Source organism: Terrapene carolina, unplaced genomic scaffold (assembly GCF_002925995.2).
Source record: "Terrapene carolina triunguis isolate 2854851 unplaced genomic scaffold, T_m_triunguis-2.0 Scaffold85, whole genome shotgun sequence".
Taxonomy (NCBI): Eukaryota; Metazoa; Chordata; order Testudines; family Emydidae; genus Terrapene; species Terrapene triunguis.
The window spans coordinates 41,748,888-41,764,438 of NW_020664436.1; positions in this window are offsets into that span (position 1 = coordinate 41,748,888).

Here is a 15,551-nt window from a genome sequence, read left to right on the forward strand (position 1 = left end):
AGACATGGTGACACTAAACATCAGTGGTCACTTTTAAAAATTGGAACCATTTACTGGTGTAGCCTGAGCATCATAATAAAAATGTTTTCTGATCTTATGTTTCAGTTGATATCTATAAATCTGCATTGTGTGACTATAAACACTGAATCTATAGGTGAATCTGAGACATTTAGAATATTTGCAAAGTGTTTTATAAACTGTGCGATGCCTATCAAGCTGATCTGCAGTGTTTATAGTGTATCTGTGTTGGTGTGTGCTGTATGGGGCTTTATGGAGCGTGCGTGCATAGATGCAGTAGCTCAGAGACTATGCAGCATGGCTGGGTATGATGAAAAGATCAGGGGTTTGCAATATAGGTAGGGGGAAGTGAGAGAGTAGTGTGAATTCCTAGTTCCCATTTCTAATGTTAAGGGGATCGCCTGTTTAGGTCTCTTTTTAGAGGTTATGTTCAGCATATATATATAACAAAACCATACAGGCAGCAGAGCGATTATAAAGAGGCAGTTTCGAGTGTTTGGATCATTGTGCTCTGTATTATTGATTGCATTTTCTTTGGCTGATTTTTGTACCCCATACTGTAAATTTTTTCTTTATTGATAACATAGGGTTTCCCCACATAATTGTAACTAACTCCATGACTTTATTGAGGAAATTCTCATTGACAATATCAAGTTTTGTAAAGCCAAGGCTCCCCGTTTGCAGTCTGTGAGCTGACGTCCGAGAGAAAAAACAAACACATGAGAATTCCTTTGTGTATCATTATTCTTTGTTGCAATTACTTTTAGGATGGAGTCAAGGTCCAGATAGTCATAGTGATAATCCACTATGTGTATTTTAGGTGCTACTTGGGGCTTTCAAAGAGACTATTAAAACATGTCATATGGAGTGGATCCTCTTTATCATCAACTTTTAGGATACATGTTTCCTGCTAAATGGAGTTGGATCCCCATACCCAGCAATGATTGGACATTCCAAGCATTCTATGCTTGTTTTGGGTGTCAAGTTGCTTTTTAGTTAGGATTTGGGGGGGGGGGGGAATTAGTGCTAATTCATCAGTTTGTGTTTCTTATGCCCTCCCATCTAAACTGTTTATCATTGCAGGCAAACTGCAAAGGGATGTAGTTTGCTCTGTTTCATTCATGCAACCTTATTGATGTCAGGGGGTTTTAATGGTGTAACAATAGCATTTAGCCCAAATACTTTAGCTTCCATGGAGAAGCATCAATGAGGGTTTACAGCATTGGGCCTCTTGTACTTTCTTTGGAACAACGCATGTGCTCAGGCTAGCCAAATATTAGTCAGCAACAGTGCAGACTTCACTTTGCAAAAACTGCTTTGCATAATTCAGTAAGTCAATAATTTGCTGGACATCAAATAAAGTTGCTCCATAGCTTCTGAGCTTTAATTTAAATTTAAAAGTACATGTTGCATCCTCTGCTTTAATCTGAATCCCACCTCTCCTATGCTCACTTGTTTTAATTTTTAGTGGACAATTCAGGAATTTGTCACTGAGAAGAATGTAGCAGTGAAGAGTTCAGGAAAGGAAGTGAGTGACAGAATCTACAGCATTTGTTTCAGACAGACGGCTGGTTGATGTCATACACAACTAATTAAAATGCTACTTTTAATGTCAAACCCATTATATCAACATCACCAGAGAGTACTAGGATTTATTAAAAGGGATTTATTTATATTAGTCCTTGGCATTATGACTATGGCCAGCAGTGAGCTACTTACTGGAAATCCCAACTTTGGTATCATGGAGTTAACACCAGTGCTCTGTAGGGAATGCAAGGCAATGGGGAGTACAATATACTTATGTTTTTAATTTTCTTGAGTTAGAGTTGAGCGTACAATTCACAAGGGCTGAAGAGGTTAAAGAACAAGAAGACTGTAGGAACAATCTTGATGAGTGGACTCCTAATAAATGTTCATCTTAAGAAAACATTCATTTGTTTATTAGCATAGTTATGAAAAGTGCAGATTATTTCTACCCTTACCACTCATGTAAAATCACCTTCTTAAATTGTAGCTTTTGTGGCAGTGAGAGCAATAGCTAAGTTTACCTGGTTCAGAATGTTTCACTTAAATTAAAAAAAATAAAGGAGAGAGAGAGAGAGAGAGAAACATCCATATAAACATGTGGTATCTGAAGGGGAGACAAATGACTTTTTCCCCTCCCATGAATATTCACCCCCAAAATCCCACTCCATTTGATTGGACTCTGTTTATGCCTCCTTTGTGTTGACTTTCCCATATGATTCTTGTCAGTGAGTTTGTTTGCAGGAACAGCTCATTTTAAGTGAGTATTAGAGACAACTACCAGAAAAAATGTGTAAGCGTAATTATTTGTACAGCAGATGTACTATGAGCTGCACTCATCTGGACAGGGAATGAAACAATACTGTTACCTGGGATTCTTTCAACCCAAAGCTCTTGGTAACTTTTACTCTATGTGAGGTGGTGTCAGGAAATAAATCAGGGGAGACACGGCCGTCCAACCGATAGATGGCTGACACAAACAGGACAACACGAGAGTGCTTTCACTTAAAGCTAAACTTAACTTAGTCTCAAGCACTTACACACGTCCACAACAAGTTAATAAAACACCCCCAACCCTTGATAATTACCGAAGCTGAGTGTGGCTCTCGAGTGACACAGCGGCAGCCATGTGCTGGTGGGGAACACAAGATGCATCCAGAGGGAGAGTCCAGTCCTGAAGAGTCCCACTACCTCAAACTTTTCCCCCTTATTTATACATTAGTAATAGAATGCCATGTCTCTTAAAAGGAAACTTGTTAAGCAAGTAGTTTCAATGGTCAAGCAAGAGGCTTCCTTCTGATTATTGGATTAACCAGGTGTGGGGTTTTCCCAGAGTTTGCAGCCTTGAGACCCCAATAGACATTCCTGCTCTTCTAAAATGCATGTATCAGCAACTTCAACACAATTCTTATCAGGAACGACGCGGGGTCAAGCTGCCCTTTCTGTGGCACCCAAAACTCCCTCCCTTCCCCTCCCCTCCTGCCTTGGTCAAGCTGAGTTTGCTACATGGCCACTTATGGCCTGCTAACTTGGCTGCTTTTAGCAATAAGCCATAGTGGTTTCAGGCACTTTACTGGTTTGCCAAAATCTCCCCCTACAATACTATGTAACCTATGATCCAGATTTTCAGAGATATTTAGGTACCTAACGATGGAGATAGGAACTTTGGAAAATTCCACTAGGAGCCTAAGTGAGTTAGACTCCTAACTCCAATTAGGATCAATAGCAGTTAGGTGCCTAAATTGCTCAAGTTGCTCCCCCAACTACTGAATGTTTTTATATTGTAACTAATTCCATTTTTGGTTTTAAAAGATAAGATTAGGGAGTTCTGTCAGTGTAAAACTCAGGATCTGGTCTCATATAGTAATATGGCATTTTTTATTTTTAACTCAGTAGGAATTTATTTTCCTTTGAACTATTTCAGTGTTGTGATCCATACAATTTCACATCACCATTCCAACGTATAATATGTAAAGTAGCTTATATAGGTTAGGACTTAGAAACTACATTTTTGCCACCCTAAATTGTAACCTTTACCAGCCGTATTTCTGAAAGACAGTAAATATTTTTTTTTTAAATCCATACAAACTGACACACATCTGGAAGAAGATGTTAACAAAAATGCCTGCTGATTTAGGAAACAATTTAATAATTACTCAAACTCTAAAGCAAAAAAGAATGAGTTATGCAAAATGAAACAAATAGGCAATACAATTAGCATAAACATTCGTGAATGTTTACATGCAAACAATGGAAAACATTTGTAAGTAGAGAAATGATAGCATTTGTTTAGATGTAATAGAATAAATAAATCCAAGGACCCTTGTTCAATTAATTATACTTTTTACTCAACATGCAAGGCTCTCTTTTACCACTTTGATTTTTCTTCAGCTTCTGTCTAGAGTCACACACTTGGAGCAAAACTATGAATTGCTTTAAGCGTTACCAGCTGCTGGGATGGTGAGTTTCAGACAGCAGAATTCCTGTAGAAAAGTAAATATTTATTTACTGTACTGGTTCTTGGTCACAACAGTCTGGTAAAACAGATTTTAAGGCAAGAAGGGACCATTATGATCTAACCTAGTTTTTATTGCTTTACAAAATACAACTGGTTCTGGGTTAGTTGTTATTGCTATCTTTGTCTCTCTCTTTTAATCTTCCCAGCTTTGTGCTTCACTCAGCATTGACACTTGCTGTTTTGGTGGGAATACATCTGTGCTACAGATTTAGCTATGCCAATCTTTAATCCAGCACCAAGGTAAAGGCAGGCATTATGGCAGGGGTGGGCAAACTTTTTGGCCCGAGGGCCACATCTGGGTATGGAAATTGTATGGTGGGCCATGAATGCTCATGAAATTGGGGGTTGGGGTAGAAATGAGTTCAGGGTGCAGGAGGGGGCTCTGGGCTGGGGCAAGGGGTTGAGGGTTCCAGCTGGGGATGAGGTTTGGGGGTGAAGGAGAGTGCTCCAGGCTCTGACCCAGGGGTTCAGAGGGCAGGAGGGGGATCAGGGCTGGGTCAGGGGGTTGGGGCACAGGAGGGGGTCAGGAGTGCAGGATCTGGGCAGCGCTTACCTCAAGCAGCTCCTGGAAGCAGCGGCATGTCACTTCTCCAGCTCCTATGCAGAGGTGCAGCCAGGCGGTTCATTGGTTGCAAGTTCAATCCTTGAGGGGGCCACTTAGGGATCTGGGGCAAAATCAGTACTTGGTCCTGCTAGTGAAGGCAGGGGGCTGGACTCAATGACCTTTCAAGGTCCCTTCCAGTTCTAGGAGATGGGATATCTCCATTAAATTTTTTTTCCCCCCGGCCAATGGGAGCTGCGGGGGTGGGGCTTGGGGCAAGGGCAGCATGCAGAGCCCTGTCTGCCACTATGCATAGGAGCCGGAGTGGGGACATGCTGCTACTTCCGGGAGCCACGGGACACGTGGAGTGGGGCAAGCCCGCAACCCCGCTCCCTGGCAGGAGCGCGAGGGCCAGATTAAAACATCTGAAGGGCCGGATGCATCCCTCGGGCCATAGTTTGTTCACCCCTGCACTATGGCCATTTCATTTACAGTGGTTTCTCTCAAAAGGTAAGTCTCCCCCACCCTGCCTTTTTTTTTTTTTTTTTTTTTTTTTTTTTAAGGCAACACAAGCAGAACCAAAACTATTTTAGCTCCCACTGAAAACTGCAGTACAATAGTTAATGTTTCTTTCAAGTATCTGTGTTTTTTTTGTTTTTAGTTTTGCTCTTTATAGGTCATATCAAAACAATAAACCAAATTCCTCCATATGTTTGCATTGATACAGGCTGCATGCCTTAACTTATTGTAAGTTTAAGTATATTCTGCGTTTTCTTTTTCCCCCCACTTCTTTCACAGCAAAATTCACCCCGGACAGAGGACCAGCACCAGGCCTATGCATCTACTTAAGCCCTCAAAATAGGGCTTGAGTGGCACATAAGCCTTGTGCTGGATCTCTGCAGAGGAATGAATTTCACTCAAAGAATAATTTAAGAAATTTGTATTTTTATTCTTCCTTGATTGTCATAATTAGCATGATGGTTTTATAAAGTTTTTGTCTTATAAATTTTGTTAGGTTACAGAGAAAGATGTACCTTTGGCCCCTGGTAAGTCTCTCTAGTGCACTCTTTCAACTGACAGGAACTTCCCCTGCACTTTTCTCTAGGTGGCATCCATCAATTTTCCCACTCTCCTTGACCAGGTCCCCAGGCTGCAGCATTCCTGTTTACCAACTGGGTTTCCCTGGACTGCTGCACCATGTTTCTTCAGCAGGTAGGTTTGGCCAAGAGACTTCCCTTTGGAAATTAATTACTCAGAAGTTGAACAGTTTCTTCAGAACAAAGTATTATTTATTTGCTATGTTCCTATGGATAGATAATCAGAGAAAAGGGCCTACATGCATATGTCTTACTTAAACTTAGCATTACCCTCAAAATTTAGACAGGCCCAATTCATACCAGGTACCCTACCTCTGGGCACTGGATTTTCAGTCTGCTTCCTTCCCTGCAGATGCTGTCTCTGTGTTCCCGGTCTCACCTGAGCTTCAGGGAGTGTGTCTTTTTAAAGTCAGGCAGGTCCCTTTGTTCTGTGTCCAAATGTGGGGATCTTTTCCCCTTGCTAAACTTGTCTAGTGAGCACACCAGAGGGTAGTATACCACCACACAGAACAGTCAAGTCATTTAGTCAGTGTAGGTAAATGGTTGACTGGCAGGCTATCTGAAGCCATTGTTTGCCTTCGTGGGATGTGTGGAGTGAGCTCCTGCAGAAGTCAGCCTTTTAGCAAATAGCATAACAACAAAAAGGTAAATGGAGGTACACATAATATTCACAGAAATATACAATTCTCTCCCATGGTCTTCACTTCCCTGTTTTCAGTTAACTTTCTGAAAATTAAGCCATACAATTGAGGCCCAAGTCTCACATGTTTCTGTGTGTGCCTAAGTTGCGTAACTGAGTGTGCAGTTACTGCAGCTGTACATACAGAGGACCCATCATATGTATAAAGAGTCAAAATGCTCCTTGCATTTGCACGTGAGTTCTGCAACCGAACGCACAAATCAATCAAGCATGCTAAATGGGTGCAAAAATGGACACCGACATTCCAACTTGAAATGTATGAATTAGATGGAAGTTAATCAGGATGATAAAATGCTTAGAATATGTCTATCTTCTGTACCTCTGTGCACAGTGCAATACTTATGATTTACAGCAGGTCTGGGAAATCCCCCCCAAAAAGTGTTTCACAGCCCCCTTGCCAAAATGTAAAATATTTACATAATTGTAAACTCAGAAGTGGGAACTCCCTTCTACTGCACTACCAGCACATTTTCAAAGAGACAGATGAGCTGACACTAAGGCATGTCTACACTACCACTTATGTCGGCAGAAGTTTCCCTGGCACAAGTGGTAGTGTGCACAGGTTATGTAGGTGGGAGAGTTGCTACCACTGCTCATTGGGGTGGTTTAATTACGTTGACGGGAGAGCCCTCTCCTATCGGCATAGAGCAGTTATACGAGAGAACTTACTGAACCACAGCTGCATCAGTAGAGCTGTGCCGCTGTAAGCTCGCTAGTGTAGACATGGCCTAAAGGTAAGAATGGCAGCAAGATGGAGAGAATCTCCTAATTTAAACTCTAGCTAGTCCATACGGATATATTGTCCTTACTGAATATTAAAACATACCAATACACTCTGATTTCTAATACTTCTCCCTTAGCATTATTGTGATTCCAAAGAACACAGAAGAGTTGAATTGGGGGTTACTTAAAAACAACAGCTGCAGAAGCAACACTTAAATTACCGATTGAACAGACTTTGGGGGTCTTGCATAGTTAGGGTTGCCAACCCTCCAGGATTGTCCTGGAGTCTCAAGGAATATAAAGATTAATCTTTATTAAAGATTATGTCATGTGATAAAGCCTCCAGGAATACATCCATCCAAAAGTGGCAACCCTATGAATAGTGCTGTTTAGGCAGACACCCAGGAAAGACTGCCTGATGTTTGCACTTTCATGCAGGCTGCATAACTGTGCACAAAAGGAATAATTACATACATGCAGAGAAGAACAGTCTCAAACCAGAAGAAACCGACAAAAGCTGCTACAGTAGCAACAATAATTGTGACATGCTCTCCTGGGGCACCCAAACCATTAGAGATTGTATTATCTCTCTGGCTCAGCAAGAGAAACTTTGGTGTCAGCTCCCTGCCTCACCAGCCTGTCCACCTTGCCAGAAAACACAGACTCTGCTTGTCTTAACCTTGCCTTGCAGGTAACATTCAGTGAATCCCTGTTCCCGAGTTCCCCAGAGATGTCTCTCACTGGACACTCCGAAATTATTAAATCCACTGTTTCCAAAGAGCCAGAAGACACCAGCTTGCTAGCTCACTGAGGACACACTCTTCACCTTCATATACAGCACGGAGATAGTTTATTGTAAAACTAAGAATAAGTTTATTAAAGAACAGAGATTTAAAGGATACTAACCAGAGATAACAGAAACAAAACAAAACAAAACAGGCTTTTAGTGTCCAAGACTTCAATGTTGGCAAGCTACAATCTTTGCCTAAGCAGCTTTCTCACTGACATCAAACTACCAGCATCTCCAGCCCTTCTGGCAGGAGGATCCACTGTTCACAAAATCAGAGGGTGATGTTCTCTTTCCCCCCTAAGTTATGGATGCCAAAATGGCTTTTTGCTTCCCTTTATATTGTCCCAAAACTCATTTTGTCCTCAGAGTCAGAATAACCCCGAGGTTTTTCCCCTGCCTGTGGACTTCTCCCTGTTTTGTATGCAGGGGCTCTTGATCCCCCTTTTTCCTAAGCCTGAGGGTGCAACTCTATGGGGCCCTTCTTCTTCCCTGGCCAGTTCTGTTGTTGCAGGATTGGTGGGAGTGAGGGGGAAGAGGAGAGAGGAGCCAACTCATTGTTCACAGATGGGAGGGAGCAGAGCTATCCTGAGCTACTGGTCTCTTTCTGCTCCCTCCTCCCCTTCGGTGAGAATGGGATCAGCCTCCCGCTCCCTCCCCCCCAGAAAAAAGCAGCCAATCAGAGCTTCTGGACAGAGCTGGAAGTCACCTGAAGGCAAGGCAAAGGGTGCTGAGAGCCATTGAACCAAACTGTAAACCCTGTATATGATTGTCATACAGCTAAGGGTAGCATAAAATCCCTCCTTTACTTGTAAAGGTTAAGAAGCTCAAATAACCTGGTTGGCACCTGACCAAAAGGACCAATAAAGGAAGAAGATACACCTCTACCCCAATATAACGCTGTCCTGGGGAGCCAAAAAAAAAATCTTACCGCGTTATAGGTGAAACTGCATTATATCGAACTTTCTTTGATCCACCAGAGTGCGCAGCCCTCCCCCCGCCCCCCCGAGCGCTGCTTTACCGTGTTATATCCGAAATAGTGTTATATCGGGTCGCGTTATATCAGGGTAGAGGTGTACTTTCAAATCTGTGAGGCAGAGGTTTTGTTTGTGCTCTCTTTGTTGTTCTCTCCGGGACAGAGAGGGACCAGGGCAGGAAAAACCATCTCCTAAAACCCTACCTGAAATAAGCATCCAAGATTACAAAAATTGTAAGTAATAGCAAGAAAATGCGTTAGCTTATCTTTTGTTTTAGCTTGTGAATTTTCCCTATGCTAAGAGGGAGGTTCCTGTTTTTTGTAACTTTGAAGTTTTGCCTAAAGGGGAATCCTCTGTGTTTTAAATCTTATTACCCTGTAAAATTACCTTCCATCCTGATTTTACAGAGGTGCTTCTTTTACTTTTTTTTCTTTATAATAAAGTTCTGCTTTTAAGAACCTGATTGGTTTTTAGTGCCCTAAAAACCCAAGGGTCTGGACAGTGCTCACCTTGTTCACCTATTTGGTTGGTATATTATTCTCAAGTCTCCCCAGGAAAGGGGGTGAAGGGGTTTGGGGGGATATTTTGGGGAAACAGGAACTCCAAGTGGTCCTTTTCCTGAATCTTTGTCTAACTCATTTGGTGGTGGCAGCGATACCGTCCAAGGACAAGGAAGAATTTGTGCCTTGGGGAAGTTTTAACCTAAGCTGGTAGAAATAAGCTTAGGGCGTCTTTCATGCGGGTCCCCACATCTGTACCCCAGAGTTCAGAGTTGGAAGGGAACCCTGACAATGATGGAAACCACTTCAAGCCAAGGGGTGTGGTAGCACCCGTAATTCCAGCTCCTGCAAAGCTTCTCTGCGCTTTTGAAAATTTTACCTTATGTCACCTTCCCTCACACCAGGACTGCAAGGATCTCCACATACTGCTTGGTAAATCCATTCTATCCATCTAGATTTTTAGACCAGGCTCATCCCCACAGTATCTGAACATCTTACATATTTTAAAAGAAACCCATCAAATCTCAGTTTCTCTTATGCCAAGAGGAGGAGATTATTTGAGTACATGGCTATTGTGGGGTAGCTAGGTTTACGGAGATGTCTTTTACATTTCATTCTGAAGGTGTGAGGTTTGTGATCATTTTGATGCTCTGCATCAATGGCCCAGGCTCCACACTGTCAGCCACATGTTAACCTGCTTACATTAGCAGCAGGAGGGTCAAAGGCTGAGCCCTCCCGATCTTTAATCTTTAAAAGATAGGTGGGAAACAGCTTTCCCCTCAATGACACTCTTCAGCCCCTTTCTCCTGGCCCCCTGCTAAGCTCCTCCCACCCATAGGGCTTTGGGGGGGTATTTTCATTTTTTGAGGTTTTTAGCAGCAATTATTGAGTTTTATGCAGCTGTCTAAACATTGGAGTTTTCCAGGGCTCTTTGTATATACTGTAATTAATGTATTAAAATACACTAGTATCTACTGTAATGAGGGATCTTTGTAATGTTCCCTAGTGTGCTGTAGTGTAACACAGTGCTGTTTGAAACAGCACTGTGTTAAAGTGCAGGAGGAAGCCTGTAGTGTGCCCAGCAGGGTCTCCCTGGATTAATTAATGCACAACACATTAGTGCTGTTAAAGAGTCACAGCCCTGTAGTGCACATTACTCCATGGTGTAGACAAGTCCTTTTAGATACAAGTATCTATTTCTGCTGTTTTCCATCTTTATTAGGTAAACACCCATTTTTATTATGATTTTATTTTGGATTAGGGTAGTCTATCAGTATTTATCAGTTAAAACCAAAAAAATCAGAAGCCCTACACGTGGGCTGTAGAAAGGAAGAAAAGCTTCTGCTGCACTTGCTCCTCCTGTCATAGAATCATAGGACTGGACGGGACCTAGAGAGGTCATCTAGTCCAGTCCCCTGCACTGCAGGCAGGAGTAAGTATTATCTAGACCAGAGACAGACAAACCACGGCCCGCAGGCCACGTCTGGCCCATGGTATCCTCCTGCCCAGCCCCTCAGCTCCTCACCCAGGAGGCTCGCCCCCAGTCCCTCCCCTGCTGTTCCCCCTCCCCCGCAGCCTCAGCTCACTGCGCCACCGGCGCAATGCTCTGGGTGGCGGGGCTGTGAGCTCCTGGGGCAGTGCAGCTGCAGAGCCCGGCCTGACCCGGTCTCTGTGCTGGGCGACTGGCTCCAACTGGGCAGCGCGGCTGCAGCACCGCCAGCCACCGGTGCTCCAAGCAGCACGGTAAGGGGGCAGGGAGCGTGGGGCAGGAGGAAGGGGGGCGTTGGATAGAGGGCAGGGGAGTTTGGGGTGATGGTCAGGGGGCAGGGGTGTGGATAGGGGTTGGGAACAGGGGTTGAATGGGGGCAGGGGTCCCAGGGGAGCAGTCAGGAATGAGAGGAGGGGTTGGATGGGGCAGCACAGGGTAGTCAGAGGCAGGGGTTCCGGGGGAGGGTCAGGGGACAGGGAGCAGGGGGTGGATGGGGCAGGAGTCCCAGGGGGGCAGTCAGGGAACAGGGGGGTTTGGATGGGCCAGGAGTCCGGGAGGCCAGAAGCAGGGAGGAGGGGGGAGATAGGAGGTGGGGGCCATGCCATACCACCCTCCCCTAACCAGCCCTCCATGCAATTTCCAAAACCCGACGCGGCCCTCAGGCCAAAAAGTTTGCCCCCCCCCCCCCAATCTAGACCATACCTGACTGGTGTTTGTCTAACCTGCTCTTAATCACCAATGACAGAGATTCCCCAACCTTCCTAGGCAATTTATTCCAGTGCTTAGCCACCCTGACAGGAAGTTTCTCCTAATGTGTAACCTAAACTGCCCTTGCTGCAATTTAAGCCCATTGCTTCTTGTCCTATCCTCAGAGGTTAAAGAACAATTTTTCTCCCTCCTCCTTGTAACAATCTTATGTACCTGAAAACTGTTATCGTGTCTCCTCTCAGTCTTCTCTTTTCCAGTCTACCCTAGAAGAGTGCTATGGGGACTGGGAGCAGGGTCGGCCTTAGGCCGATTCTACCGAATCGGGCCCCGCGCCTAAGAGGGCCCCGCGGCAGCTGTCCGCCCCACCCCTGGCCCCAGCTCACCTCCCCCTCCTCCCCAAACGCTCCGCCCCCCCTTCTCCTCCCCCTCCCCTGCTTCCCGCGAATCAGATATTCATGTGGGAAGCCTGGAAACAAGAAGCGGCAGGTAAGCTAGGGCGGGGGGCACGAGGAGGGCTCCAGGGAGGCGCGGCGCGGCCCAGCCCGGCCCGGCGGCTCCGGCCAGCTCAGCAACCCCAGCCGCGGCTCTGGCGGGGGTAAGCGGCATGGTAAGAGGGGGTGGGTTGTATAAGGCGGGGCAGGGAGTCCCAGGGACAGGGAGCGGGTGGGAGGGGGGGTTGGATTGGGCAGAGGTTCTGGGGGGGGGGCAGTCAGGGGATGGGGGGCGGTTGGGTAGGCATGGGAGTTCCGGGGGTCTGTTGGGGTGGTGGTGGATGAGGTCGGGGCAGTCAGGGGACAGGGAGCAGGGCAAATTGGGTAGGGGGGGTGAGGTCCTGGGGGGCAGTTAGTGCGGGGGGTCTTGGGAAGGAGTGGTCAGGGGACAAGCAGCAGGGAGGGGGTTGATGGGTTGTGGTTTTTGAGGCGGGGCAGTCGGGGGCAGGACACGGGTGGGGGTCGGATGAGGGGGGAGGGATGTACTCACCGGGCGGTTCCCTCCTGGGTCTTCGGCGGTAGGTCCTTCAGTGCCGCGGAAGACCTGGAGCGCTGCCGGGTGAGTCATCCCTGCCGGGGCCCCGTCAGGACCCCGTCGAATCGGCCCCCGCACTGGGAGGCAGATTAGAGGTGCCTCCCAAGCCAAGTCCCTGTTCTATTTTTCCCTGCAGTTACTGGAAGAAGAGAGTGTGTGTGAATGCAGGGGAAAGCAATGAGAAACCTGTAAAGGAACACATGCACATACACAGAGGGGGGGAAGGGGTGCACAGAAAACCCAGAAGGAGGAGAGGCAGTAGATCCAAAGGGGAACTACAAGCTGGCCTGAGAGATCCAGAAGGGGAGGGGGGCTGGAGTCCAGCAGGGGGTATGTTGGGGATGAGAGAGCAAGAAAGTATGAGCTCCGAGAGCCCTACAATGGGAAGGGATTGTTGAGAGACCCAGAAGACAAGACAATTCTAGTGAATAGTGGATGCAAAATGGGAAAGAGGGAGGAAGAGTGTGTTTATAGGGAGATAGCGCATTAAAAGGTAATTAAGACAGGTGAGTGCATGACTAACATTGGGTGTTTTAGTTGCAGAGTGAGCAAGGGGTGTGGGCAGGAAGTGGAGAAAGAAGGGAGAGCTTGAGGGGGATCGTATAGGAAAGAGAATGAGAGAAGTAGTATCGATGGGGGAAGAGAAAAAGGGAAGCTGAAAGAAGTTAGTATTGAGGGGACAGAGGTAGTCTTCTGGAAGAACAGAAGCTAGAGGGCACGAAACCATCACAAGAGAAAAAGATTAGTTGGAAGAGCACTGAATGCAGACAGACACAGGGAATAAAGACATCAGGATTCTCAGGGGGATAAAAGAATGAATGGAGAGAAGAGACAAAAGGAAGATAAAGCAGTACATTAAATGTATGTATTACTGTAACATTTAGTATAAACATTTTAATAAATGAACACACTGATGGTATTAAAATAAAATTTCTGGAGCAATCTACAAAATTTCACCATAATTCCCTCAAGTTATCAGTCTGTGTTTTTATAACATATACACAATGGATTCTGCCAAATTCAAAGGAGTCATGGTTAAATTTTATGAGCTGGTCAAAAGATCTTGCCCTACTTACTTGTACTCACCAGTCCAGTCCTAGACTTGTGGTGAGACCTGGAAGCAGAGGTGTTGGAACAATTTGCATAGTGGGGGTGCGGAGAGCCATTGAATCAAACTGTAAACCCTGTATCTGATGGAAACAACTTAAAGCCAAGCGGTGCAGCAGCAGCCCCAGCAACCCTAGTGCCTGCTCCGATGCCTGGAAGTGCAGGTGAATTATTTACAAGTGAATGAAGGAGTTCTTTGGATCCCTGATCACAACCTAGCCTAGCTCCAGCAGCCGGGCTCAGGCAGCGATTTAAAGGGCCCAGGGCTCCTGCCGCTGCGGGGGGCCTTTTAAAGCGCCGACAGAGTCCTGCCACTGCTACCCTGGGGCTCAGGCCGCAGGGCTCGGGCGGCGCTTTAAAGGGCCCGGGGCTCCTGCCGCTGCGGGGAGCCCCGGGCCCTTTAAAGCACCACCCGAGCCTGGCTGCCGGAGCCCCCGGGTAGCGGCAGCAGGGCTACGGCGGCGCTTTAAAGGGCCCGGAGCTCTGCTGCGGTAGCCAGAGCTCCGGGCCCTTTAAATTGCCCCTTAGCCCCAGGACTCCCAGCCACCTCTGCAGCTGGTAGCTCCGGGGATGATTTAAAGGCCCCATGTCTTCCGGTTGAGGCCACGCCTCTTCTGGTTGAGGCCTCGCCCCCGCTCAGGACTCTGGCGTACCGGTAAGTCCTTTAAGTTACTTTCACCCCTGGGAAAGCTTTTTCTGTACCTGGGGTTAGCTCTGGCTCCATCGCACTGGCCATGGGCACACAAGTACTCCCTCCTCAGTCCAGGCAGGTTCTGCTGTCCATTTTCAGGTTAGCGATAGGCACTCATTCCTTAACATCCCCTGGAGTGGTTAGCCCCTGTTCCACAAAATTTCCTCATCCATTGCTTCCAAAGGATTAGTATACACTAGCTTACAAGTTTCACCTCAGGATCACCACTCTGCTCAACATACAGCACTTAGATTTGTTTATAGCAAAAACAAGTAAAATATTTACTTTACAAAGAACAGACAATAAAAAGAAACTAGTAGGATTAATGGAAATAAAGGGTTACGTATAAAATAAAACAACATACTTTCTAGGGCCTAAACTCAATTTCCAGGACAGTTTAGTTCACCCCGTCTTAAGCAGCCAGACCAACTGTGCTTCTCCATTGAAGAGATAGGCCAGCTGGCCACTTCTCTCCTCGAGGGAGGATACCTAGGTGTCTCTCAGTACCCTAGATATAGTTCCAGCAATCCATTGTCTTCACTTGTAAAAAGAGTAACCCTTGCTGCTTGTTTTTTCATGTCAAAAATCTTCCTCAGAGACTTTGCAATCTCTTGATTAGAATTTTGCTCAGTCTGTAAACAGGCATCCTTTGTGAAGTATACAATACTCAAGCTACATATAGCTGGATGGTCGATATGTTTTTTTTTTCCCCCCAGGCAGGAGACATCATCACCTTTTGGTGACAAATCCCAACTCATCTTGAGAGCATGATTTTCAGTTTACATATTGAACGCCTCACATATTTGTGGATATATTTCACAGTGATTAGAAGGACCGTGTGACACAAACTTTCAGTAGACACCTTTCATGACCCACTTTGGCAAACAAGTATATGGATACCAAAGCCAGGGGATTCCTGTAATCTTATGCACCCTTGTGCCCTCTGCCAGTGGGCACCAAGAAATCCCTGGCTCACAGATACTTCATTTCTTTTAACTTAGTCTCAAACCCTACAAAAAAGAGCAATATTCTAAAAATTTCACTATTTACATGTGATGCCTAAACAACGGGTAGTGTCACTGTTCACTCACCACTAGGGCACCTCCTCCTGGATGCTCTGGGGATTAGCTCCTTCCAGGTCCAAC